Here is a 27,432-nt window from a genome sequence, read left to right as displayed (position 1 = left end):
GCGTTTGTTTTAATTTCGTTTAATTTATGCGCTCGTGTATTTCCTCCCTTTCGTCGAGATTATCACTTCTGTCCTGTGTTTTCCTTTCTTTCTTAAAGATAAATCTCAAATTTCAAATGTAAAAAAAAAAAAAAAATGATCATCGATATTTCTGTTCATCTCGTGAGATCGTCAATCTCGTGGATCGAATTGTTTTTCAAAACAATTGTAGAATATTCTTGATTCTTAAACTCGAAGCATCGATAAAATATCTCGAAGAATTTAATTTTTGAACAAATTCGAAAAAAATCGGAACTTTTTCCAATAACCCAAACTTACCGTTAACCAATCGGGTTAACCTTGGATAAAATACCCTCAAAATCGATGAAAGATGTCTGCGGATCCCTTTTCCGGATAATTCGTCAAAGAAACTTTTAATTAGATTTGAAAAAAAAAAAAAAAGTCGAGAACTTCTTTAACCGAAGAATTTTCAATTTTCCCGACTAACGTTGGGATCTGGATGCGCAAAAAAGATGATCAAAGATCCTCCTCTTGGTGGATCGACCGCAACAAGTTCCACCACAAATCGCCAACCACGCTTCCTCGATTAAAAATAGATCCCTTTCCCCCCTCCCTTAAATGGGTGAACAACGGATTTAATTAAGTGTGCCTCGCAAATTAATCCTTGGCTCCTCGTAAGTTGGATCGACGCGATCCAGTCGTTTAATTAGCGTCGTTCACCGGTGGGGGGGACACACCGTTTCCCTGGATTCTGGATTCTCCCTCAGCTCGAACCGGTATAAATGGAAATGCGCAAATTTCCATCCACGGTCTAGTACTTCGCATTAGTACGCGCTAACAATTTAATAAGCTTATTACCGCGCACATGATCGCATGACACGAGAGACACAGGTGGAAAATATATACACGCACGCGTATAACCGATGCTCTGTTTGTCCTCGGATCCGGATGCACCTGCACGCTACGAGCATACGCGTAATACCGGGATGTAATCGATACATCGATACATTTGTTACGCCGGACGTAAGTTCGTAAAGATTATCGGTGGAAAATTTCTCCCGCACGAAACGAATAAAAAGAAGAAAAGCGAAAGAGCGAGGCGAATCTCGCTTTATAATATTCCATTATCCATATAATATTCGATATCCATTCATCAACCACCCCGTTTACTGCGCAAACGATTCATCCTCTAGGTCAAACTGCTTGAATCTGACCCTTAATTCCCCTTGAAACAATATCACTTCTATCTATAACGCGCCGAATAATATCTCGTTACCCGATCGCTCTCCAATCATATAATACCACTCCTCTTCTCCTCGTCAAAATTAATTCCCCATCCGGCGGATTAAACTTGAGCAAAGCGATACCGACCGCGATACCGAGTATCCCGAGCATCGTTCTCAAGCTCGCACCATCCATTAGCGGTAATAAATTATAATCGCGGTCCAATAGCTGCGGAACGCCCGCAGATAAATCCTCCGATAGACCAAATGAGTGGAATCTCGATACGATACGATACGATACGATACTTTCGAGGCCGCTCGAGGATCTGCGACGTATCCATCGCTGAACATCGCTCGGTTTCGTCCAATGCAATGACGAAGAAATGCCGTTCGAAAGACGCTCGAAACTTCGCGCCTATCTCGTACGAAACCCTATCAAGTCGGTGGTTCTCTGTGCGCGGTTCGAACGCGTGAAAGAGGAGCTCTCGATGAAAAGACAAATCGCGTCCCGTGAAATCTCGTTAGCCGAAAGCTGAGAGGAGGCGCGACACCGGTCGAAAGCAATTTCGCCTAAACCACGCGTGCCTTTCCATTTCCACCCTTGATTTCCACCAAGCTTTCTCTCCATTCTCTTCGAAATACTCTATTTTGAGGAGCCCTCTCTCGATACCCCGTCTCCTTCCCCCTTCCATCTGACCGCGTCCTATCCTCCCCCCTGGCGGGGCGAAATAATGGCGAATGCAACCACGCGACTGATAAGGAGATTGAATTCTATGCTCCCGTAATGATCGCAATAACGGGAAACAACCGAGCAGATAAGCGACGGTGGTAAACGATCGGAGGAAATTGAGACTGAATCCTTGGATCCCTGGGCTTATCCAATCCTTGGATCCTCTTTCGGATTATGTAAGTGTTCGAGAGGGAGAACGGGATCGTTGGAATTTGCTACGACGCGAATGGGGCGAGCATTATCAACTGGGGATACGTCGAAGCGTCGAAATTTTATGAAAATTTTTATGGAAAGAATTTGAGTTTTCTTTTTATTTTTTTATCATGGAAATTTGATCTTTTCCAAAAGAGATAACGGGGAAATTTAATTTTCAATTTCGATGGAAAAATTTGCCACGACACGGTAAAGTTTTTCTTTTTTTTTTCTTTTTTCTCCAGACGGATACGGGGAATTGAGTAAAATTCTTTCACAAGGTAACTCGACGTAACGCGGAATAACTTTCACTCTCGATTCTATTGAATAGCTCGCGTACGCATCCTGAGCACGATTTATTCTTAGATACATTCGCACATTCTCTTTTTTTCTCCGCATTTGTAATGCTCCTTCTCTCGCTTCGGACGAATTATGCAAACATTCCCATAAAACATTCCATAAAAAATATTTGCTTTGAACGTCGGATGTCAAACGAGAATTTAATTTTTCTAAAAAAAAAAAAAAAAAAAAAAAAAAAAAAAAAAAAAAAAAAAAAAAAAAAAAAAAAGGATTTCATTCTCGAGATAAAAATCAACCTACATCTCCAATTTTACTTCTCTCCATAGCGAGATCCAACAATTCGTTGAAAAAATAGTGTGAAGGATGAAAAAGAAAGTAGATCCATTCGTCCATTTAAATTGATATTCCAACATGATGCTAGATCCACGCGGGGATATAATGAAGAAACACGCGCAACACGTTGATCCGACGAGCAAAATTCTCTTCCACTTCTATCTCGTTAACGCGTAATTACAGCTAGTTATTCGCACAGTTTCGGACACGGATTAACGAACACATTCCCAGCCGGCCTGTTGGAATTATTTCCATTCTCGCGTGTCACTGCTTTGGTCACACGTGTCTCTTTACACGTTTTTTTTAAATCGAGTCGCGCCTTATTCGCGAATCGTTACGACACTCGAGAAGAGGGAGAACGAAACTCGCGTGATGCAAATTTCCTGTTGATCCACGCAACGCGGATATTCCACTGTATGCTAATATTTACCAGCTTCTTTTGCATTTCCTCCCGCCGACTGTCAAAGGTAACGAGTTTCGCCGCTCGTGAAATCTCGTGAAATCGAATCAGAAAACTTTTAATTCCTTTTTATACGAGATAATAAAAATGAAATGGGAGTCGTTATGAATATATTTCGAAAGATATTCGTCCAAGATTTTGATCGAATATTTTCATTTCTTTGTAACTTTATTTCGACCGATCCCTTCGTGGAGTTTTGAACAAAATTAAATTAGCATAGGTCCAAAGGTCTTCTGATCAAATTGTACAAAGGCAAGGTGTTCGATCAAGAATGAAATTTAATTACACAGAATAATAATTCTTGCAATAGTCTATCTATTTGCGAAAATTGTTATTTACTATATAAGTATTAAATAATTATTAAATACGAAATGGAAATGTACTTTTTACATTTCTTTATATTTGCAACGAGAACCATCATATTTAATTCCTTCTCCAAACAATCTATCGTAATTTATCGATTTTATCACACACGCGACTAAATATGTATATTTTCTCAAATTGCAAAATCTCTGATCAATTCCTTAATTTTATCCATATTTCAATCATTTCTTCGAGTTTTAAGTTCTCATCTAATCTCCAATTGTTCTTCGATAATTCGATTACCTGATGCGCGCTATAACGGTTAATATAAGCGAAAACGCGGGATCTGGAACGGGAGGCGGAGTAATCGCAGGATGTTATGAATGATTCAACGCGATCGCGGCAGATAATCGTGGGTGAAAGTAAAAGCGATGGAAGCATTAACGCGAGAGATTAACACGCGAATCGGCGTAAGTAGCGATTAAACGATATCCGGAAACTGTAACGAATCTACTCTACCGGGCGGAGTGAATTTTCAACAACGGGAAATTCGGCGTAACCGGAACGGCGAAACGGTGCCTCTTTAACGATATCTCCATTCACTCGACGCGATCAATATCCGTTTAAACACTCTCGCCATTAATCCACGTGTTCGAAACCGGCAATCCCTACCTCGAATTGCGTTTCTCCTCGCGTATACCTCTATGTATCACGGGACAACCACGAATAATTTTCCTCATTAGCGATCATCGATTACGCGCGATATTCAACCGGGTTAAGTTTCCCTTTGTGCGTCGATTAAGCGGTCCTCCGACAAAACATGCTCCAACTATGGGTGATCGTTTGACTCGTAATAATAGAGTAATAATATCCGGATCCCCGTTCGAAAAATTCGACGAGTTGTCGATCGAAACGATTTTCGTGAACCGAAATTTTTATATTAAAAATTTACTTCTTTGCATGAGAGGGGATCTCTCTTCCTTCGATTTGAAAGTGTCAATTTAGCGCCATCTCTTGATACAATTTTCATATGAAAAATCGCGATAACTTACTATTGTTTATTTTCGCCGATTTAGAAGGAGTGAGAAAGTGGATGAACGTAACGGTATATCCTCTCATCTCTGCTCATCCTCTCGATACGAGGAGATTTATATCATGTTTGTTCAAATAAAGAGAGAGGACGCATCGATAAATTGAAAACAACGTACACTTGGTTAAGAAAGAATCCGAATTCTAAATTCAGATTAATTCTTTTTGAACACACTTTGTGCACGAGACTCGCTTATTGATGGACAAGATAGGGAATGGAAACTATTCGGTTCGTCAACTTTCGCTTTGAACGTTCGGCAAGACGAAAAGATTTAAGAAGCAATTAGCCGTGATAGCGCGTAATTAACGCGCCTGCTGCGCGCGTAAATACGAACGCTAATTAAAATGTATATACCGGGCAGACGCTAATAGAACGATAAAACGTGTTCCCTTAACGATCAGCTCTGTTAACGCGCGGTTAGGAACACGCCGTGCGAATCAAAGATACGTTAAACTTGATACTCGTTTGCCGATGGATATTTATTTCGCCATCTTTCTCTATCCTATCTTTTACAACTTGCCCTGTATTTAAAATTTCTGTAAAATTCACCAACTTTTGATCTCAGATATATTCTTCACAATAAAATCTAATCTTGGAAAATCCATCGAAAACGATGAAACACGCGTAAAATTTTATGTTCAATCTCGAATAAAAAGGTACCTCGATGCAACAATCTTAACGTCACTGATCGATTTCTTTCCATGAATAACAAACTCCGAAATGAATCTTTCTCTCTCTCTCAAATTTTCAAAGAACTCATCACGAAGTGGATTCGGTTGGGAAGAAAGTTTCGGATTTCTCAAATGCAAAAATGTAAAAGGGTAAAGCAAGCAATCATTGGGGTCTCGATTCGAGGAAATCGTCCATCACCAAACTGTCCCGCTGGAACGGCTCTCGATTACCTGACCCGAACCGTCGGCGTGCTTCACGTCAATCGTATACCGATCTACCCGATTTCGGTGATCGACAGCCGTTTCAATTTCAGGGAACCGCGGTAAAATTCGCGTTAGCTCCGTTTATCACGCCACTTTTGTCGGTGACGTCGAACGGCCGCACATCCGCGAAGATTCATCGCGGCTTTCAACACGCAACCGCGCAACACAGCGCGTGATGATTTGTCTTTGACGAATCACCCCACGCGAATCTCGTGACGCTTCCTTCTTCCTTCGCTTCTTCTCTCTCTNTCTCTCTCTCTCTCTCTCTCTCTCTCTCTCTCTCTCTCTCTCTCTCTGTTCGTGGCAACCTCTTTCGAAACTCGTGGTACGTGTAAGCCCTGGGCGATAGGGAGCGAGGCCAACCTCAAAAGAGGTGCTTCAAGTACGGAGTTTTCTGTTGCCGAGTTACTACTGCGACTCGTTTCGAGCCACCTGCGAGACTCGCTCTTTTTTTCACGCTTCGCCTCCCCTATCTCGCTCGTCCATCTTCTTTGCATGTTTTTCTCTGCTGCCTTTTCTTGCGCTGCTTGCTTACTTTTTTGCCTTGTTATTTTTAACTTGTTTTCCTAGCTTATATTGTACGGATACTAATGATGGAATTGAGAATAATACTTTTTCTTTTAGTAATGGAATCAAGTAATGGAATTTTCTCAATGTTTTTATCGTTATGCATATTCTCTTTGTTTTCTTTTTCGTTATTATTATTTTGTTTGTTGTAATTTTTGATTCGCGTAGCGAGGAGATTCGAATATTAAGAGTTAAAAAAAAAAACAGTTTTTAACTTTAACCATCGGTGTCAAATAATTCTAGTTCTTCTGAAAGAAGAATTCCTCTTTTCTTCTTCTTCTTCTGGCTTCGTCAAGATAAAAATTCTTGAACTTTTACTTTTAGTATTTTTAGCTCCATTTATGTACGCATTTCTGCTTAACTGCGGAACACGGGAAAAATACGAGTTCGAGTTTGAGAGCAGTCGCTGGACCAAAGTGCCAGTTTATTGCGAGCAACCGAGCAACCCAAGAGTGTTTGCCAGCCAAGAGAGGATCCCTTTCCGAGTAACGCGTTCCCACCAACTGTACCGACCTAAATACTACTCGGAATCGAGTTCTTCGGTTCGATTCGAGTAACACAATTGGATAGCTTAGAACGGTTTAGGAAACTTGCTCCCTACTCGAAACGTTCGAGATTAACAACAAAATTAACGAATTAAGGGCTCCTTCTTCTTCTTATCGACTCGCGTTGAAAAAAATGAGAAACTCTGTGAGATTCTTCACTTTGCCAAATCGACTCTTAATTAACAATTATCTATAAAATTTTTTGTTTGCGTTATAAGATTGAATAAATATATCTAGAAAAAGAAAAAAATTATAAGGAGCTTTCTAAAATTCTAATTTCAATAATATTGTCCATTTTGTAATTAAATTATATTTAATAATTTTTTCTCCAATCGAGATTTCTCGATTGAATCTTTCCTGCAATGTTTGCAAGATAAACAAATTAATATTTCGTTCCTAATTTTCTCGTTGACGCGGAGCGAAAGAACAGAGTGGACCGACAGAATCAACATTCCTGCGCAACCCTTGCTTAAGATCTTCCTTGTTGCTTGTGTTTTGTTATTATACACGAATTAAACGCGCACGCACGTACATACACATTTCACGCCAGTTTGCGAAACGCGTTAAAACTACCCCTTTCTATCCCGTTGATCCTGTGGCGAAAAAGCGGAAGTCGCGTCGCTTCAATTTGTCTCCTCTCTCTCTCTTTCCTTCCCGCGTATGTTTCCACCTTCTATCTCTCGTATCATCCTTCGTGTGGAAACGTTGATTAGCGGGATTCCCGTTAAATCGCAAAACAGAATTTATAATTAGCACGTTGATTTCAGCAAGAATGAAAACGAAAAGAGGCAATGGAAAATTACCATGTTGAACAATTTGATTCAACGTTTCTCTGTAAGATTTGAAATTTCGAACTTGAGGAATATAAATTTTTTGAGGAATAATTTAAAAAGAAAATTAATCTTATAAAATTGCATTTCAACTTATTATAATTTAAAGTAAATAAATATTGTGAGAACCTAAAAATTATAAAAAGAAAAGAAATAATTTCAAATCCAACGATAAAGTTTCGGAAAAACTCACTTGAATTTCGATTTGAACTTAGCCATTCGTATTGTCATTTTTAATTTAAAGTAGATAAATTAACATAAAAAAAAAAAAAAAAAAATTGAATGCAAAAGCAGAGACACGGTTCCAATATTATACAATATCCATAACCTCTCCCAGATCCAAAGTGTAAAAACTTTCCTCCCCGAGTAAAAATGTAACACTCACATTCCGTTGACACCGGTCCAGAAGCTATCTTCGCCACGGACCACCCAGCCACTTCCTTTTTACCCGTGCCGAGCTCCCCTGCAAGAATGGATTGAAAATCGTTAGATAAAGCTTCCCGTATGCTATTCTTCGATGGATCGTTCCCCAAGATTTTTCCAACAAGAAGGAAGGTCCGAGATAAAACCTATCCAACTTCTCTCGTCCCATTTCCACGGATCAGCACGGTACAGCACGAGAGGATACATACAAGCCGCAGGTCGCAATAACGAGAAGAATATCTGAGGAATCGCGTTCAACTTCCGGATTATTATTCCGGATCTACGCCAGCGATTCTTAACTCCGAATCGATATAGTCGGGTCAGGTTGCATACATTTTCCTCTTCAGAAAAATATTCCGTGTCTCGATAATTGACTTTGTTTCGATAACGATATGTAATTATATATATGTATATACATATATAAAGTTGTAATTTTTTCAAGAAAAAAAAAAAAAGAGAAGGAAAATTCGAATCACTTTGACCTACTACGTTAATTGAAGAATATTAATGTTCTGCGAAATTATGAAATTGGTATGTTAATTAGAATTTTCTATAATTTTTAACGTTAATAATTTAGTTAAAGTTTAATTACAATTTTTTATCAAAAGGATAATTTAAATTATTGCGAGACGATTACTAAAAATTTTGTGCTCCACGATATCATAAAATTAATATTATTAGCTAAAATTTTCAGTAATTTTTAATTTAAAAATTCGCGCGTGTTTTTTTACGAAATTGTTTCTTTATTTTAAACGTTCCGTTAAATTCTTTCCTCGATGAAAGTGAGGCATAGAAAGTGTTGCACGAAATTGGAAAATATTAAGAACCACTGGCGCTGTACGATGACGTATAACCCTGTAACCGGCAACATTTCTCTTCGTGATAGGTTCACGATTCATGCTCGCGTTTACGTGGAACGACGGCAATCGAGTCGCTCTCGAAAACAGGAACGAGTCGACTGGGATGAGTCAGCATCTCCCGCATCCGTTAGACGAACAATTAACCGATAATGTATTTCGATCGATGCCCATTGTTTTGCGAGGGGAGAATCAAGTCGGGGGAGGGACGGATAACGTATACACGCTTGTGATTCTTTGATTGGAGGAAGGATGGAAGAGAGCTGAGAGCTCGTGAATGTCTGTTTTTTCTCTCTGTGGGGACTCGGTTATTGCGGTAAATACAGGCTGGTGCAAAAGCAAGTAACGCGAAGAGGAGATTTAACGTGTGTGCGTTGTGCGAGGGAATAAAAATTTGAGAGGATTGTAAGAGAAACGAGGGATCTTGAGTAAAATTCAAATTTTTAGTAAAATAGAATATTCTCGTCGGATATCGATTTTTCTTAAAACTTTTTCCTTCGAAAATGGCTGCGATAAACAACTCTTTGTAATTCCCACAGGATTAACGAGAAAATGAGAAACGAGGGGAAAAGGAAAAAAACCTTGAAAAACCTATTTCATTATCGTGCTTAACAATATTATGGAAATATTATAATGGATGGAGGCCGCATTTATAAACGGCAATTAACGGTTTCTAGAAAATTTTCCCTTTGGCAACCGGCGACAATTGTGATAAATCTCGCGTTTCCAATAGATTAATGAGAAAAAAACCCGTGTTTGATTAACAATGTTCGTGATTAACAAATATTTATATTAATACAAATATTCTACGAATTTTTATCATCTTTGCACCGTTTAATACTCGCGAAAAACTACTCCCGATAAACACAATTTTCCACGTATAATTAGAGCAATTGTAAAACACCGTTTTTCCCCCCCTTTATCTTTATCTCCTTTCAGCCCTCGAAACGAGAAACTTTTTCCAACCGTTCCGAAACCGTTTCGACCGTTTTTCGCGAACGACGCCGCATAACTGCAACGAGCAGATAAACATAAAATCCTTGCTAGACCGGTCGGAATGATCTCTCTCCGTGGTCACGTAAACGGCTCCAGTCGAAAACGTGGGTACTCTGAAAGCCTCTCTCTCTAAAAATTTAACCCAAATGAAACTCGACAAAGAAGACACAATAGACGATAATCCCTACGCTCGTCGTCTCTCGTTTTGCGCTCATCTCCTATTTCCAAGGATTGGACGAGTATCTCTTCCTCCCTTTTTCACTTTCACCGAGTCACCAGTGTTATGTTTAACATTTCCAGCCAACCAATTCCCGCACATTGGAAAAATGTCACGGTATTATGTAAACTATTGCGTATCCCGAGGATCCTCCTCGACCTGTTTACAGAGTCTTTTGTTTGGCGAGAGAGGCCGAAGCCAAGAGTTCATATTTTTTGCTCTTCGAGTGTATTATTACAGGGAATGAGATGCTTGGGCAGAAACGACGGAGAAGGGAATTGTTCGAAGGGAACTTTTTCGCCTAGATGACGGGGAGTTGAATGACTCGACTCTATTGGAACAATATATCATGGAGAGATAAAATGTTTTCGAAAAATACGTCATAATAAGAGGTCCTGGGAAATATTCGTTTCTGGTCAGATAGATATTAGCTGTGAATTAATGTTTATTTAATTCTTGAATTATTATTGAGAGAGCTCAAGATCATTTAAAAAAAAAATATTGAATAATACACAGTAATTCTATGATATAATTTTTATAATTATTATTATTATTTTAATTTTATGATAAACTTTAGAAGAAAGTAAAATACTTTTAAATTTCTAGCTCCTTTCTGAGAAATCAAAGTATGAATTATCGACAAGAACCACGTTGCAGATTTCAATCGAGAACAGCAAATTTCAAGAGGCAATCTCTCTCCCTCTCTCTCTATTCGAAGCGTTTGATGGGTATAATTTCCGTTGTACGCCATGAAACCGTTCTTCTCACTTTGTAATCGTATAACGTATCACTACGGATAAAGTTTGACTATCCAATTTACACGACATCCAACAACGGATTACTACTTTAGGAATATCAGCTAAACCGAAAACAAAGTGTCGAGCGTTTCAACAGGAAGTCTAATCAACAAGGATGAAATTTTCACGGTATAAATTTGTTCATTTCTATGCATAACGCGGAGGGTTAAGGAGTTGCGTGGAGGAGGTGGCTCTTCGTCGAGGGATAAAATTAAGGGAAGGAAAAGCGTTGTTTATTCCGACGAGAGAAGAAGTAAGGGAGAAAGAGGAAGATTCCACGAGGAGTTAATTCTCGAAGCCTTTGGCGCCGTTGAATCTCGTTGGTTTCGGGAGACGGGAAATCGATGGGGGACGGGGTCGTCGAAATAATTGATACGTACGAGGGAAATCCATTTCTGGCGTATATACGTTGGAAATTAAACTTCAACCCCGATTAAGGGGTTGTACGAGTTTGGGCGAGTTCGAAGTCGAAAATTCGGTCTCAGTGCCCCATTCAAATCGGAGCCAATCGGAATTGGGGAGAGGGGGTGGGCGTTCACTGCACTCGACGTATCTTGATCGGTTAAAAGTTTCGAAAGGCCGCGTTTACCTCTTGGAAAGAGGTAGGCTTTCTATCTCCGATATCCGATGCGATTTACTCTTTCTCCTGTTATCTAAGAAAATTAAGATTTTTTTCCCGAGATATAAATAGAGAATTGTTCGAATATAACGAGTATTGGATTATTGTGCGATTTGCATAATTGATGCAACATTTCGGGTAGGATTTCTGGTAGGAATTATGTACGAGAACGTAACGATGCTTCCACTATGCGATTTCATTATTTATTATCATCTCGAATGGTTTGAAGAAAGAGAAGTATTCGAAGAGGATTTGGAATTCTTTCTGGACATCCATTCCCTTTTCGATATAATTATTTTTTGTTGCATTTTTGAAATTTTGTTTCTCGTGCCTCGTCAAAAAATTGAAACGAAACGTGTTAATTATACATCTGATGTATCAAAAACACAGATTTGCAATCATCGAAACGAAGGTTTTATCTTGATTACGAGTGATCACAGTTGCGCAAGAGGAATTTCTTTTTAAGAAAGAAATATGCGAACGATCCGGTTTTCGCTGGCCAGACCAGTGTTAACGAGTTTTATCGGGGAACACGTAAGATTGGTTGCTACGTAAATTATACGTAAGAGGCGAAACAATTTTCCAAGGATGCAAGGAGACGATCGAGGAATGCGACGTTTGTCTCGAAGAGAATAGAATCTGCACGTACGTGTACACACGTAGCTGCCACAGGTCGATAAATTATTCAGCAGCAAGACGAACCGCCGACAGGCGTCGTGAGCTAATTAACCTTGTTATCGCGTGTGCACATTAGGCTGGATCCTCCACCGATCGAACGTGATCTGTTGCTTGATCTTCCGGTCGGAGGATCTCGAGGAATCGCATTCATGATTGTGTATGCTTTGTTTATTGACACGTCACTCCGTGCACAGACAAATATGACTTTTCTTTTTTTTTTAAATAATTCCAATTATTTTCAGTAATAACGATCCTCGATCCTTTACTTCGACTATCAAACAGTCGTGGACAGATCTATATTCTAATTTTATATTCAACTTCAACTATCGACATATCTATCCACCTTGCGCTTCCAAAAATGACAGGATATTTAACGACCCTTATCTCGATCCTTCAACTATCATTTCCAATAAAACAGAGAAAGTTATTATAAAATATTTGTGGACTGTATTTTAATTTTACCATTGTATCGGCTTTGTCTTAAATATAAAACTCCTCCAGATTACTATTCCATTACTATTCCATGTGGAATTATTTATTAACTTTGCAATTTTAGAAATGATGAAACATCGATGTTCAGATTTATTAAACTCATCGGAAACAAATTTATCCGTCCCTTCCACTTCTAATTATAGATATTTCGGAATTAAACGTCCGTCGAACAATGACGTAGGCGAAAGAAGATCCACCGACAGCGCGAAACGGCAACGGAGAAACGGGACGCTAATTAAATTCGTTACCGAATTTACACGCGCCTTCGTGGACGTGACCGCTCGACGGCCAGGTTCGACGACCCCCGTCGACACCGGAATATTTCGACGGGTAAGTGGACTAATTGTCGTCGATTCGAGGGATAGAGAAACGACGGGTGGCCGAGTTGGTGGAACGGCGGGAGGGGGGCGATAATAGGATTCACAGCTGACGACGTTAATAGAAGGATTTCGAGTAGAACTTCCTCGCGGACTAATTAACCTTGTTATTTCGGTGACGGCCGTGTGCAACATTTGGCGTGTGCGATGTCGACGATATGATACGGTGGACATATAATCCGCCATAATCGACGTTCATCGAGTTCGACGACTCGGCGTTAATCGTATCCGTTGTTCGTCATTTTAACGGCCGATACTTCTTCTTTGGTTAGAAGGGATCGATCAGCGACTCTGTTGGGAAATTTGCTGGAATTTTGGTGGAAAGTGAGATTTAGAGTTCGAGGGAGAAAGATGAATCGAAATCGAAAAGGGAAATTTGGTAATTGGAACAATTTTGTTGAGGAAACTTTGCACAATTGGATTGGATCGATAATTTTTCGCTTTAAGGTGATTTTTTAAAGCACTTTCTATTTCTAAGATTAATTAACGATACTAGAACTTAAAGGATCTATTCTTACAAAAGATATTACTGTCCGCAACTTTGTTATACGTAAGAAAAGATATCTTGAAGTCGATTATAAATTGCTGCTTGGAGGACAAAAGATTAATATCCGGGAAGTACACTTCAAGAATTTAAAATTTCCTGTTCAAATTCTAATTTCACTTCTCTACTTCAATAATCCTTGTCTTACATCTATTAGCATGATAAATAGAAATATTACATTTAGAATATCTCAAACAATATTGCAACTTAAAGCAATCATTATTCGCATTAAATTTTCTAAAACTGGCAAGCAGAATGAAACAATAATGGAAAAGATGAGGATAAATTTCCTATAAAAATAAGAACACCAATAATACTGCTGTTACATAGTTTCTTTGAAGAGAATTTGATATTGATTTCCGAAATCGTGGCTACTTCTTCATCATCGATCCGAAATAACTCGACGAAACGACTTGGATGAAATGCATTCAGTTTTTACACTCGTGTTTCTCGATTAAAACGACATATATAACGCGTCACCATTCATTTTTGCGCGGTCGAGATTTTCGAACATGGGTCAACCTCGGTCAACGTGGCTCGCAAACATTATTTGATTACACTTGGACGAAAACTTGGTGGTATTTGTCGAAAAGCCAACCCAGTTCTCTAATGGATCCTCTTTAACCTTTGGATAACCACACTTCCGGATGAATGCTAGGTCGATGCACTCTCCGATTGCTTTTAACGGAAATCAAACGATTTTATCTCCCCCCTTTTTTTTATATTAAGAAAGATTTTTTCACAGAAATTTCTCTTAATGCATAGTGACGAACGTTTCAAAGACAAGTTGTACAAATACAAGTTAAAGTCTAAAATTGCGACAAATTCGAAATGTTTACGATATTCGAAAGAATTCCGATCTAATAGAAACTAATTTTTGAATATTTCACATAAAGCAACGATTTATTTTATTAATTGTGCATTATTATTTCCGAAACAAACATTCCTTGTTTTCATCCCATTGCACAAGAAACAAGACCGATATCCTTAACACGGGATAGAAAAGAAATACACGGCGACTTGAAACTCGCGCTAAGCGTAAAATGTCGAGGATTTTTCGTCAGAGAGAATGAAACAACGAGGAAGCAAGATCCGTAAATTCACGTTTTGCCGTTGTGGCTCCGAGGGGAGTTGGCCATGCGATGTTTCTCGCATTTGAAAATCAAGAGCGCGTGGTGCGGATAAAGCGGGATTTACGCGGGTGTCGCGTCGCGGGACGAAACGTCCAGGGTGCGATAAATCAAACGATGATATATCGTTTGCGGGAGAAGAGAATCGTCCTCGATGAAGAGACGGCTCGAAAACGAAATTAATAAACTCGAGATCGGTCGAGCTCGGATTAAAATAACTCGTGCTGTTACAAAATTTTACCCATCATCCGGAAACACGTGTCATCGTAAATTCGTGGATGAATAAGCAGAGAGTTAATCATGGAGTCATTACGAATTAATTGAACGAGGAACCAACGCGTTTCGCCGCGTTTCAATGAAAATTAACGAGGATAATCTTACGTGAATGCGAGCAAACTGGCCCAACTGGAAGCTAATCGCGAGGGTACGCGCGGATTAACTGGAAACGGCCTTTGATTAACGCGGATGAATGAAAATAGATGCGATCATTCGAGAGAACGAGAGAGAGAGAGAGAGAGAGAGAGAGAGACGAGGAACAGAGGAAGGTGGACAGGATCGAACGGGGAGATGCGCTCTCAATGGAGATGCATATTCATAGGAAGTTGAGGAGGAAGGTAAATTGAAAGAAGCTTTAGTTTAATAGGGGATGGAATATATAATCGAATTTCTTTTTAAATGGCAATAATTCCATTCGAACGGACGTCGCGTTCGAAATTTCAAGGAGAATCATTTGAAATTGGGATTCATTTTACAAGGTATGTACAAATTCATTCGAGCGATTATCGAGCAAATGATGCTTCGGAGGACACGCGATGCCGACGACAAGGAAGGGTTCGTCCAATGATTAAGATTCAAATCGTGATATTGGCGAGATGTCGGATTCTAGACCAAGACTCGAGCAATTAGAGGAGCGATTGTGATCGGATCGCAATTAAGGGCCACAATGGAAATCCAGTTAATTGTCCGATCTTCCTGTCGAACATCAATATATTTACTTATCCGACAATCTCTGGATCACTAAGAATTCTTCTACAGATTCCTCTTATTTTCTTTTGAACACGAAAAAATAATTCGATTACATTCGAATCTTTCGTAAGAAATATATAAATAAGCATAAGAAAATGAAGTAAAAGATTTATACGACGAATTAAAATCTTTCTCTCTTCCGTTTCTTAATTCGAATTAAAAAAAAAAAAAAGAAAACAGTCCTCGCGTGTTCACGTCTTCCTTATTCACTCGTCCATTTATTACCTCGGGTAGTGAACGGCCGAGGAAAGTTCACTTCTCGACATTCTGTGCATTCTATCGGTAAGCAGCCATACAGCGGGGAAATTCCTTTCACGTAGTCAAAGGACGAGAACGTGGTGTGTACACAAACTGGTTTAAGGCGCCACGTGCACCAGGGCCGGGACAGCGATACCCAGTTATTGTGGGAGATGCCTCGATAACAGGACACAGAGGCCGTGAGCGTCAGATCTGCGTCGCTTGCATTCTACTCACGACGGCCTAATGACCGGGAACGTTTCAGGACGGTACATAAAACACGAATTAGCGAACGTTGGTAATGAATCGCGTAGCATCGAGACGATAACACATCTTCGTGAACTACCAGATAATTACGTCCACTGATTTCGACTTACGCTATCTCAAAGACACTTTGGATATGTCACGCCGTGCAACAACAGAAACTCAATTGAATTTTATTTAGATCTGATTTAAGTTTGCAAAGATACTTTGTTAAATTTGTTAAATTTCTCTTTTTAATGCATATTATTTTCTGTGAAATAACAGCATCGAGCTAGGATCCTGTGCAATACTTTATTAAATTTCTCCTCACAGACACTATTTTGAAGACAGTTTGAGCGCATGTCATCAAACAACAGAAATTGAGTTGAATTTTATTTAGGCCTGAGTCTACACGCTTCGAGTTCGAATCAAGAGATGCATATTACTGTACATAATAATATATATATTCCAAGTTTTCTCTTTAACTAATTTTACCGCAAGAGTTAAAGAAAAGATCCCCATCTTCCAGCAGTAATTTCTTTCCTTCGAAAGGAAATCACTAGATTCGATCTCGGTCGGTAAATCGATAAAGTGGCTAATTGGAATCCCGGTGTCGATGGTATTAGAGGATCTGCTCGCTAACGCGGCAAATTCCGCGAGTTAAGCCACGAGTAGCTTCATTTTCTTCCTTTTCTCGATCTCTCTCTCTCTCTCCCGCCACCCGTCAACCAACCCTTCTCCGCCCCTCTTCCTATTCCAATCCATCCCCCTTCGCCCCTTCCTTTCTCTCTCCCTCTTTCTCTCTCGCCAGGGATGCTTAATTCAATTTCGGTCCGAGAGCGATCGATAAGTAACGAACAGCGGTGCGAAACGACCGTCATTGCGAGGGAAAAAAAATTCTTTTCTTTCTCTCTCTCTCGCGGTTTGCACGAGGTTAATGCCACCCTATTGCTTGACCCATATCTCCACCACGGAGAGACCTCTCGTCCACGTCCACGTAGAAAGGAAAAGAGAGAAAGAGAGAGTAAGAGAGGAGTAAAAGAGGGAGGGGGTGGAGGAGTGTGTTTGCTCAAGGTCGGTTAGCTCGATCGATTATGAAAATGTTCCGACCCCAACTGCGAATCCACCCTCTATGTCACGACGATAAATAGAGTCTGTCGATCGTAATCGGTGGATAAAGTAGAGAGATTGTAAAATCGATCGCGCGGTTTAAGTACAGGGGTCCGGTGTAAAGAGTGTAATCTTATCGCGGGGATGTGGGTGTTGCCGTATTAATCGCTGTTGTTATTCGATGCGCGTTCACAACTTCTTTACATCGAACGTTCGATTACGTGCAAATTTCGTAAACCGTGCGAATTCAACGACGCGTATATACACGGTTTTGCGAGTGTTCTCGTTGAAACAACAAGGGGGAAAAGAACTTTTTTTTCGTGTCTACTTGCCGTATGTTTTAGAACAAACATCAACTTGTACAAACATTTCCCGTCAAGTAACGTAATCTGAGAAATATTTGTTGCTAACAAGCAAACTTTTTCAAGTCAACTTTTTCCAAATTATGTAACGAGGGATCGTTCGATTGAGTGAAAAATTATTATTATTATTATTATTATTATTATTATTAGAAGTAAAGGAAGAAAATAAATAAAACTCGTTCGAAAAATTCTTTACGTGTCATTTGTGTTTAACGCAGCATTGGCGAATCGAATATTCGCCATTTTTGAGAAACATTCGACAAGGTTTCAAAAAGTTTTCAAGATACGCCAGTTTGCGAAACACCGCCGGCCGGTGTTGGAAAAAGCTCCGTTCGGATCGTGTTCGACTCGTGTCCGGGCTCGAGATTTTCCACGTAGAAGGAGATTAAGTTGGACGGAACATAGATTACGGTGACACGGTGGCGTGGTTGGCGGAGCTTCCGCGTCCGGGTGTTCGAGGGGCCGACGAGCCGTGGCGTAATCCTATCTCGCGCGGCTCGATTCGTCGCCGGGCCCATCGCCATCCCGTTCCTGTCGCCGCGCATAAAACACGACGCTCTTCACGCGATTACACTGTTCCAGAGAGAGAGAGAGAGAGAGAGAGACTCGTTCTACGATGTAGGGCGCATTATGCATGCGGCTGTCAGGCGAATTGCCGCGTCAAACATTGTCGGTTGCGTAACGAATGATACAAGGGATAAGCTCGGATGGACGGGCCCGCGAGCTTTGAGTGGCGAAGCTTTGATAGATCTTCGATGAGAGGACAAAGGCCGTGAGATGGATCGAGTCGTGGGATGGGGATTCAACGAGGATTCGCGTTTCCAAACGCGATAAAGGCGAATAAGTCACGAATAATTACGTATGGACAATGCGTGGGTATTTGCAAATTGATCCTGGATGATAGGAATGATCGAGACAAGTGAGTCGCGATTATCGAGTATAACGAATAAAGGCTTTTTCGAAAACACGTATGGGATAAAGGAGAAATTAATTCTATTCTGTTAAGACTGGTCGAAAATTCGAGTAGAATATACCTAACAATTTCAACTCTCTTAATAATAATAGTTTAGAATTAGAGAAATTTTTCCCACAAAATTGTGTATACCATCGACGCAACGAGGAGCGAGAACCTCGACGGGGTTTAAAAGGCCAGCGATTCGTCACCCGCGCGAATAAAACAAGAATAGGCTCGTGTCTTTCGACGCTTAAGCGTGAAAAAGAAAAAAGGGAGAGAATGGAGGAAGATTCCGCGGGATGAAGAGGCGGAATCTCGAGGCATCTAATGCTCTGTAGTCTAAACCACAAAGGAGAGATGAGAGGAGAGGGAGGGCATCGACGTTAGCCCGGATGACGGGTTTGCGCCGAGCGAAATTAAAAGCGAGCACTCCCTCTTCCGTTTTTACGGTCCGGCGGCCCTACTTCAGAGGAGAGAAACTCTTTGAAGATACTGGGAGAAGCCTTTCACCGAATCAAAAGGATCCTCCAAGTAGCCAACATTCTCTCGACTTTCGGTCTCGTTTCTGGTCCCATTCTCGCTTCGTCGAGCCGAACGAATCGATTTCTAAAGGGATGCCGGCCGAATTTCGCGCGAACTTGAATTTCGCCGAGCAACCCATCGATCGCCCTCTCGATTTCGACGATGAACCCTGCTCGACTCGTTTAAACGGGACATTTATGGAGCGAGTGGAGTGATTTTTGTGTTAAATCGAAACGAGCGAATGGATAAATTATAAACAATTATACGTGGATTACTATGAGACAACGTGTCAAGATGGCTAGCTTGGATAATTTTATATATGATCGCATGCTTCGATTCCAGAGTATACGTAAAAATGTTGTTGATATACGTTAAGAAAAGATTTTTAGCGAACGCGCAATATGATTTTCCACCGAATTTTTCTATTGAAGAGATGTTAAAGAGCTTGCTATTACTATTTAAAAATATCTTAAAATATTTTCCCTGCAAGTCAGATAAGCTTGTTGAAACATTGCTCCCCCAGTTCCAAGTTTAAACTTCGATAACATTGAAGCTCCTCACTAATGCCCTTTGACTCGCACTCGTGCTTTTAACCCATCAACTTATCGATGAATAAATTTCCTTAGAAAATATACTAGAAAAAGATTTCATAATCACGTCCTATTTACGGAGTCACACTTTTCATAAAAATCATCGTCATTTGCATATTCCCTTCGCGCCGAATTTTCATTCTTTCCTTTTCCAACGATCAACCAACAAACTCATCACGACTCGCGCAACTTTCATTTCTCAACTTTCATAAAACTCATTCGTTTGAATATCGATGGAAATAAAATCTCTTAGTTTCAAACAACTAATTTTCCAACGACCAATCAATCAAACAACTACAACAATCATTTCTCGACGGGTATTCATTTTTTCCATCCATTTGGTGATCGAATCTTGGCAGATCCGAGGATATCCTGGGTGTTGGCAGTTGGAAATGATAATGACTCCGGTTGAAACCGAGCCTGCGAGGTCGAATCCGTCCCCGCAACCCTTCACCGGAAGAGCGGTTGGACCTTTGCCAGATCATCTCCCTGGATTCACTTCGGATATCTGGATGGTCGGCGCCTCGTGTCCGGGAGGGGAGGAGGGGCGAGACGTGGTTAGACAAACCGAATTTGGCTGGTATGCATAGCGGAACCCTTTCGGATCGAACTCGATCGACACCGACCCCCTTCGCGATATCCCGCCACCTGCTGACCCCCATCGCTCCAATTTTCACTCTCCTCTCCTTTGACTCCTCCTCCCTTCTCCTCCCATCCCCCCTCCTTGGGGGGAGACAAATAGCTCGACAAGACATCCGTACGATATTAATCCTGTTCGCGAAGGGGAGAGATACGTTCCGGGGGATGTAAGCAGGGGATGTTGCCCGGGCAACTCGCAGCAGGGTTGAGCTCCCAAGGAGGGGAGGAAGGAGTTTCTTCCCCGGTGTCACGCGCAATTTCGTGCCGCAAAATGCCAGCCAGCCCAACCTCGGCCAACTTTGACGAACGTCGCTCGAGGCCGCATACGTGCCCTTTGGAAAATGCCTCGCGGTTTCGCGTAACAATCTTCTGAACGCGTATTAGGAATCCTAGCGCGGAGGATCCATCCTTGCGCGGTGAGAGGAGAATAATAATTGGATCGTTGTCTGATTAAATGGCGAAACGATACGCCGCAAAAGCCACGAGGTAATTTTAGAAACGAAAATCTGCACCGCGCGATTACTCTCTCGCCCCTGGAAACAAATCATCGCTAATTCCGTCCCTGGTGACCGCCGGCTGGCAACGGCAATTCCCCGCAAAGAATTACCCACAAAATACACGGTGGCCACCGCCACGCCCACGTCGCGATAAATAAACGAGTTGCCTCGTTCCAGTTCGCAGCTGGCAAAGCTGACCACCACCGGTTTACGACGCGCCATTTCAACGCGTTTTTCCAAATTTCTTTCGATCGATAACTTCGATTCGAGTTCGTTTTAAAGTAGGACTTCGCGGATGAATCGGATTGAAACGAAACTTTTATCAAATGCTCGATCGAAGTTCAATTGTACAAGCTTATCGCGCTGTGAACGAGACACGATCGTGGATTAATTCGCGCGGCATAATTCGAAAATTGAGCAAGTATATACGATTATAAATCCGAATAACAAACCTCGAACGATCCACTCACATAAACTACTTGCCTTAAAGAATTCAACTACGAGTAGAGTTCCACTTGGAAATTTAAACGCGAGTCGAGAAGAAACCGAATTTCATTAAGTCGATCATCCATCACTCTTTAAAAAATTTCGAGCTAAAGAAAGCGCCTCTTTCCACTTATATTATCTTATTAAATACTTGCGGTAACGATACTGTCAATCATCTCGTCTCTGCCCATTCCTGTCATCCTTTTCAGAGGCTGTTACCGCGGCACCGCCCCCGAACCGCGAAATTACAGAGTCGATCGGCGTCCCTTGGTAAGAGGGGCGTCGTTCGCAGGTCAATTTACCATGCGGTGATTCTAAGTCCCGAACGAGAGACGTCTGCGAGCGAGGCCCGCCTCTGTCATTACCGATGCGACCAAGTTGGAGCAGCGACCAGCGACCTGGTTGAATAGTCATTAGCAACTAGGGCTAGGGGTTTGGACGTTGATAAAGGGTTGCTTCTAGCTGAGGGCCGTGATAAGGAAACTCGTTTCACTCCCCCCAACGTATCGATATCTGATTTATTCCATCAAAGGGGAGATGATCGTTCGAATTTTCGGAATCTGGAAAATATCGGAATCTTTCTTTCTTCATGTCTGTTAAAAATATTCTCGTGAATGTTGATACGTTGTTGCGAGTTTCGAGGGAGAGATTAGTATTCTTATTGTTGAGTTTTGTATGTAAAAGTGAGATTCTTATATCGTTCATTCCTGTTTTTCCTTTATTAAATGTATTTCTTTTGTTTAACTATTCCCCTCTAATACCTATCTCTGGAAATTAGGGATTATATTTGAAAAGAAAGAGGAAGGGAATTCGCGAAGAAAATGAAAACGAAAATGTAATTTCGATCAACCGTTGCTTTCGAAAAATAATAAGCCTAGATAATAAACTATCGGCGACGAGTTTTTAAACCGAACGAACGAAATTGGACGAAGCGGAGAAGGCAAGAGTCAGACCAGAGATACCCAACTCCTCCTCCGTGTAAATTAATCATCCCACGCTTCTTCACGACCTACGCGAGTTAACAAAGTTTTTGTGCCCTGTGTCGGTCGTTAAGCGACGGCGGATCGCGGTTTCGCGGAGAGACGATTTTGTCGCGCGGCCTCTGCGGCGCTCCGCAAACCAACGTCGACAAGCGGACGAGCAACCGCTAACGATGGTTAACGACCTTCAATGAAACAATGAACGACGACACGGTGCCCTGTTACCGAGCCGGCTACTGCAAATTCGTTCCCTCCCCTCGAGTTCATCGCGGATTCGTTCGTCCACCGCGAACGAGGGGGCCGCCCGAGCGTTGCGATCGTTATTCGCCCGCCACGAGACGGCGGAGCGATACAAGACCACCGCCGTCCCTTTAGACGCGCGAACGATCAGCGTTTATGGAGGTTAGATTGAATCGTCGCCGCAGAGTCTGCAATCTCCCCTATCGCACCGTTCTCTTCATTGTTTCGTCGAGCCAGTTGGCTCGAATCGCTTGTTTACGAGAGAGTTTCGCTCGCGTTACGTTATTATCGTTATTTAAGTGCATTCGTGCGGAATACCAACGAGCCCACATTCCGTTAATTTAATGACAGTTCAATTTGGAGCGGCGATCAAAATAATTGGAAGAAGCTTGGTCAATTTTGGGATCAAAGTACGTTATGATCGTATAAAAATGTATATGTTGAAAAGTGATTTTTATTTCGCTGTTACCTGAAATTTCCAATTTCCGCTCTTCGATCGAAAAAACTTTAATCTTTAAATTTCGATCAGATCCTAACACCGAGCGATTCCTTTCATCAACCGGCCAAGCGAAAGCGTCGAAATCCGCAAATAAACGGACATCCCTATTTACACGAATCCGCAGCAACGAATCTCGATTGGGCTCTCGAGCCCGATGACAGGTGGATATCGGCCGGTCGACGAGTTCCCATTAATTTAATTGAACGCGCGTGGCCAGTTCGTGGGTACGCAACGATGAGCGTTGTATCTTGGCTGGACATCGGACGTTTCACGTGCAATTGAGCGCGGAATAACCGATGGGAATCGTGACACGCGAGACGGACGAACATCGCGGTTTCCCTACGCTCGATCGTTCGAACCGTGTCCCTGGCGAGCATCTAAGGGTATTAAGACGATGCGGTGGACAGAGAACGGCGATTCCGGGGACACGTCGTTCGCAATTCGATTCGTGTCGGCTAGTTCCAAACAATTCGGGCAATTACGCTCTATTAATTTCGCCTCGGCTATTCCGCTCGGATTGACCGAACGTATTTCCACGCAACACGTGGAATAATTCATGGATTCGTGGATAGGTTAATAGGGGTGGGCACGATTACCAGGCACGAAGATCGCCATTGTCGAGTTGATTGAATTTATTTACCAGGAAAAATTCGTTTTACGATCGTTTATACAATTGCTTGTTAATTTTAAAAAGAGGTTTCGTACAAAGTTGTTACAGGGATACCGTTCAAATTATGCGGCATGTAGTTTTATCGTTCGGCAAAAGTGGGACAGTGATTAGACCTTTGCCATCGTTCCTTTAATGTAAATAAAAGATACTAAGGCAGAAATGCATTATTAAGCTCCACTGTATACGATCGCTTATCCAATGTAACGTAATCGTATGCGATGAAACTCGTAATGCGAAGAATTAGAAAAAAATAATCTTCCATTCTTCGCGAGTAATTAAATATATTTTAATGATTTATATTGTTTTAACCGATTTTTTCCTTCAATTATCACAATTCCAAATATATATAAAAATTCCATTTTTAAATTCAATATTAAATACACGACTCGAAGAGCAATCAGTAAAAAAACAGAACTCTACAGAATCTCAAAGCGATAATTGGATAATATTTATTCTCGATTCGATACTATTAAACTGTACAACTCTATAAAGAATCATCTGCTCGAATTCGCGCAAAAAAAAAAAAAAAAAAAAAGAAAACTCGCAAATTCCACTCGAATCTGCAACGTTCGTTCTTCGATGAACAAAGTCAAAACTGCTGTCGATAAATCAACAATTTTTGTTTCGAACGGGCAAAAATCTGAATTCTCAATTGATAGCCGCAAACGGGCGGCTTTTCCAAGATTTACAGGACGCGAAGTCGAAGCTGATCGCTGGCCCAAACTACCCGGTGCGCCCGTTTCACGTAATTGCACCATCGATCCCCCGGTTTCCACGGAACACTGCTAATTGTAACGTCAGCTCGCGTGCCGCCGCGCGATTTGTAACGAAGGGTAGGGCGATCCGATCTCGCCGATAAATAATTCCCTCACCCCTTCGAATCGAATTGAATTTCAGCCCGAGATTAATTCCAAATTCCAGCTTGGATCGAAACAAAGCGGAAACACCGATACTCGGAGAAACGAAAGAAGAGATGTCTCGCGGAAATTTTCTTTGCAAACGTTACCGATTCCTTCGAGGGGCGCTCGATAAGGCGCTGAACGACTGCGGAGAGAACGAGAATCGGATCGATTCGACCGTTCGAAAAGGATTCGCGGCGAGCTTTTGTCTCGCAACGCTCGTGATTCGATCCTCCTCCGTTTCGCTCGATGACTATTGTTCTCTTTGAGCGCGGCGATAACCAGAAGAGTGCTAGTTTCTTTAGACAAAAGAAGAGATCTGTGTGGCCTTTTCCTAGAAAACGTGGAAAGAGATACTTATTTGTTCTCCAAAGCGATCGAGTCATCTTGCAAACATTTTTCTATTGTCTATTTCTATTGTCGCGTTTGAGCGATTAACGCTCTTGTAAAAATCAAGGGGATGGTGGAAGCTCAAAACAGGTTTGGATACTTTTAATTCTGGTCTATTCTGGTTTATGGTATCAACGTCTCGTTGATAGTATCGTAGAGAGTTTCGTCGTGCTCGCTTTGTACACGACAGAAACTGCTGTTACCGTCCGTTCTTGAACCTGATCTTGCCACTCGAGATACGCTTGTGCGTTTACGCGTTGCACGCTATCTTGGAAGGCCTGGTTATACGTAAGAGCCGTGACAAACGGATGATAGACATCGTAGAGGGACAAAGGATGTTGTATGTTCAACCCCTTGTCCAATGTGCGAAAACGTTTCGAATTGCTATGAGAGATTTTCAGAACTTGGCGAATAACTTATTCCAAACTTGCAAGCAGTAATAAGATAAAGATAAAATAAAATTTTCCCTGTACAACAACCTTCTCTCTTTTCTATTTTTCATACAACGGCGCATTCTAAACAAAAAAATTCATCGAGCGTTAATAGAATCCAATCACCCTAACCAATACACTCTAATACTCTCCTCCTCCCCCCCGTGTCGTGCGAAATTAATTAAAAACAGCGTAGAATTATATCCGCTTCATTTATCCACCGCTTTTTTATCATATCGCTGGTACGCCGTCCCACTTATACCAGTTTTTTATCGCAACGAACAACCGCGATGCTCTTATTTCTTTCCATGATCGGCTTCCTGTAAAGCGCTCATTACACCGCGCCACCGGAACCTGTTTGTATCTGTTTTCACTTACGCGTTGTCTGCCCGAGTTCGTTTTACCTTCGTTCAGCTTTAACAACGGAATTCCGTATTACGCTACGTAAACGTGTTTTTTATAACAAATCTCTTGAGCATAAATTTATACGTTGGAAATTCTGACACGTTGTTTAATATTAAAATATAAATATAGAAAACTGACAACTAATTTTAAAAAAAAAGAGAAGAAAGAAATTAATAAAATTAATTCCACGTGTTTAGATCTATGTCTTTTTTAAATGCACATCTAATTTTGATTCGCAAAAATTCTCCTCCGAATATCTTGTTGATTATTAACAAATTGGATTGTATAAAAGTCAAATTAAATCGTCGATTATTCAAAATATATGTTTATTTAAATTATGAATCGGAAAGCATGGAGCCATGGCATATACGAAACTATAAATAAGCAAACTTGAAAAATAAATCATTCGCGGTGTATATCAACCGTGACGTTCCATTAAAACGCGTGTACACGACGCAAACAGGGCGTAGAATGCGAATTTTGGCCGCGTACTTTGCTTAAGAGGGGCGCGTCTATAATTTACGACGTTGAACGGATTCGAGCCATCCATTCTACCCCGAAAATCATCCCCGAAAACGGTTCATATAACGCGCGGATTCGCCTTTCCACCGAACCATTTCGCGCGGATTCGCGAACGGTTCACCGTTTCAACTGTTGCTTCCTCTTCGACCACGAAGGAGAACTTCCGTGGCTTCGATCCAACTGAACCGAACCGGTATTTGAAAAATTCCTTCGGTGTATTCCCCTGTTGGCAACTTTACGCGTCTGCCACGGTTATGAAATTATCGGTGTTGGCGTAGAATTTTTAAAACGATAGCTCCGAGGATTTTTGCAACGAATCGAATTGGGACTGGACGTGGAATTTTTTTAAAAAATGAAATCAAATATCCGGAGGATTTTTGACGCGATTCGAATTGGAGTATTTTCTCGTTTTCCATTTCGAAGTTTTGGATCGTGATAATGATAATTTTATTTCATTATCCCGGACGTTTCGTCGATGAAAAATTTCGAATTGTGAATTATTTCGCGAGAGATGCGTTTATCGCCGCAATGTAAAATGAATATTTTGACAAAGACTGTTTACATTTATATAGGATAAAATCGAAACTATTTTTCTGTTTTGAACAAGAATAGACAAGAATTGTTTTTCAATAAAAATTATTTAAAAAAAAAATATCATTTTTGCCAAAAATTTGTTTCCATTACTCGCAATTATATTCGCAAAAGTCGAAAAAGCGATCGTATCATTCGTATTCATGGTTTATCGCATCCACGCAGTTTCATGCCATTCCGAGATCAAAGTTTTTAACGACTTATCGAGATCGACTGAAAAGAGATTTACTAGAAGCGAATCAAACGCGAGAACGACAAAAAAAACCTGTGAATCCATCGTTAAACTCAAACTCGATCTTCGAGTTCTCGAAACGATATTCCCACGGGATCCGTCGAATTAGTTTTCATAAAATGGCGGAGGAACGTACGTCAGAAGCATCTACAATCCCGGATCACTGTACAAGAAAAATGACAGGTAACTCCATTTCACTCGAGAAATGTATCAAAAATAACAAAATAACAAAATAAAAAAGTATTTTCATCGATCAACAGTACAATCA

General features: G+C 41.0%; 1 protein-coding gene across 7 annotated transcripts in view; it reads right to left on the bottom strand.

The window, feature by feature from the left end:
- LOC122712227 (protein-tyrosine sulfotransferase) overlaps positions 1 to 27,432 on the bottom strand; it is a 169,471-nt gene that overhangs the window by 124,525 nt on the left and 17,514 nt on the right. For 4 of the 7 annotated variants that reach the window (XM_043931688.1, XM_043931689.1, XM_043931687.1 and 1 more), the window contains one exon: positions 7,894 to 7,971. The exons of the other annotated variants lie outside the window; for them this stretch is intronic. The gene's annotated coding sequence lies outside the window, so the exon portion shown is untranslated. The remainder of the gene's footprint in view (positions 1 to 7,893; positions 7,972 to 27,432) is intronic. 7 annotated transcript variants of the gene reach the window in all.

This window comes from Apis laboriosa, unplaced genomic scaffold (assembly GCF_014066325.1).
Source record: "Apis laboriosa isolate Shangri-la unplaced genomic scaffold, ASM1406632v1 scaffold1_cov151, whole genome shotgun sequence".
NCBI classification, from domain to species: Eukaryota; Metazoa; Arthropoda; class Insecta; order Hymenoptera; family Apidae; genus Apis; species Apis laboriosa.
The sequence above is the reverse complement of the archived record's forward strand: the minus strand, read 5'-3'. Positions and strand labels throughout refer to the sequence as shown.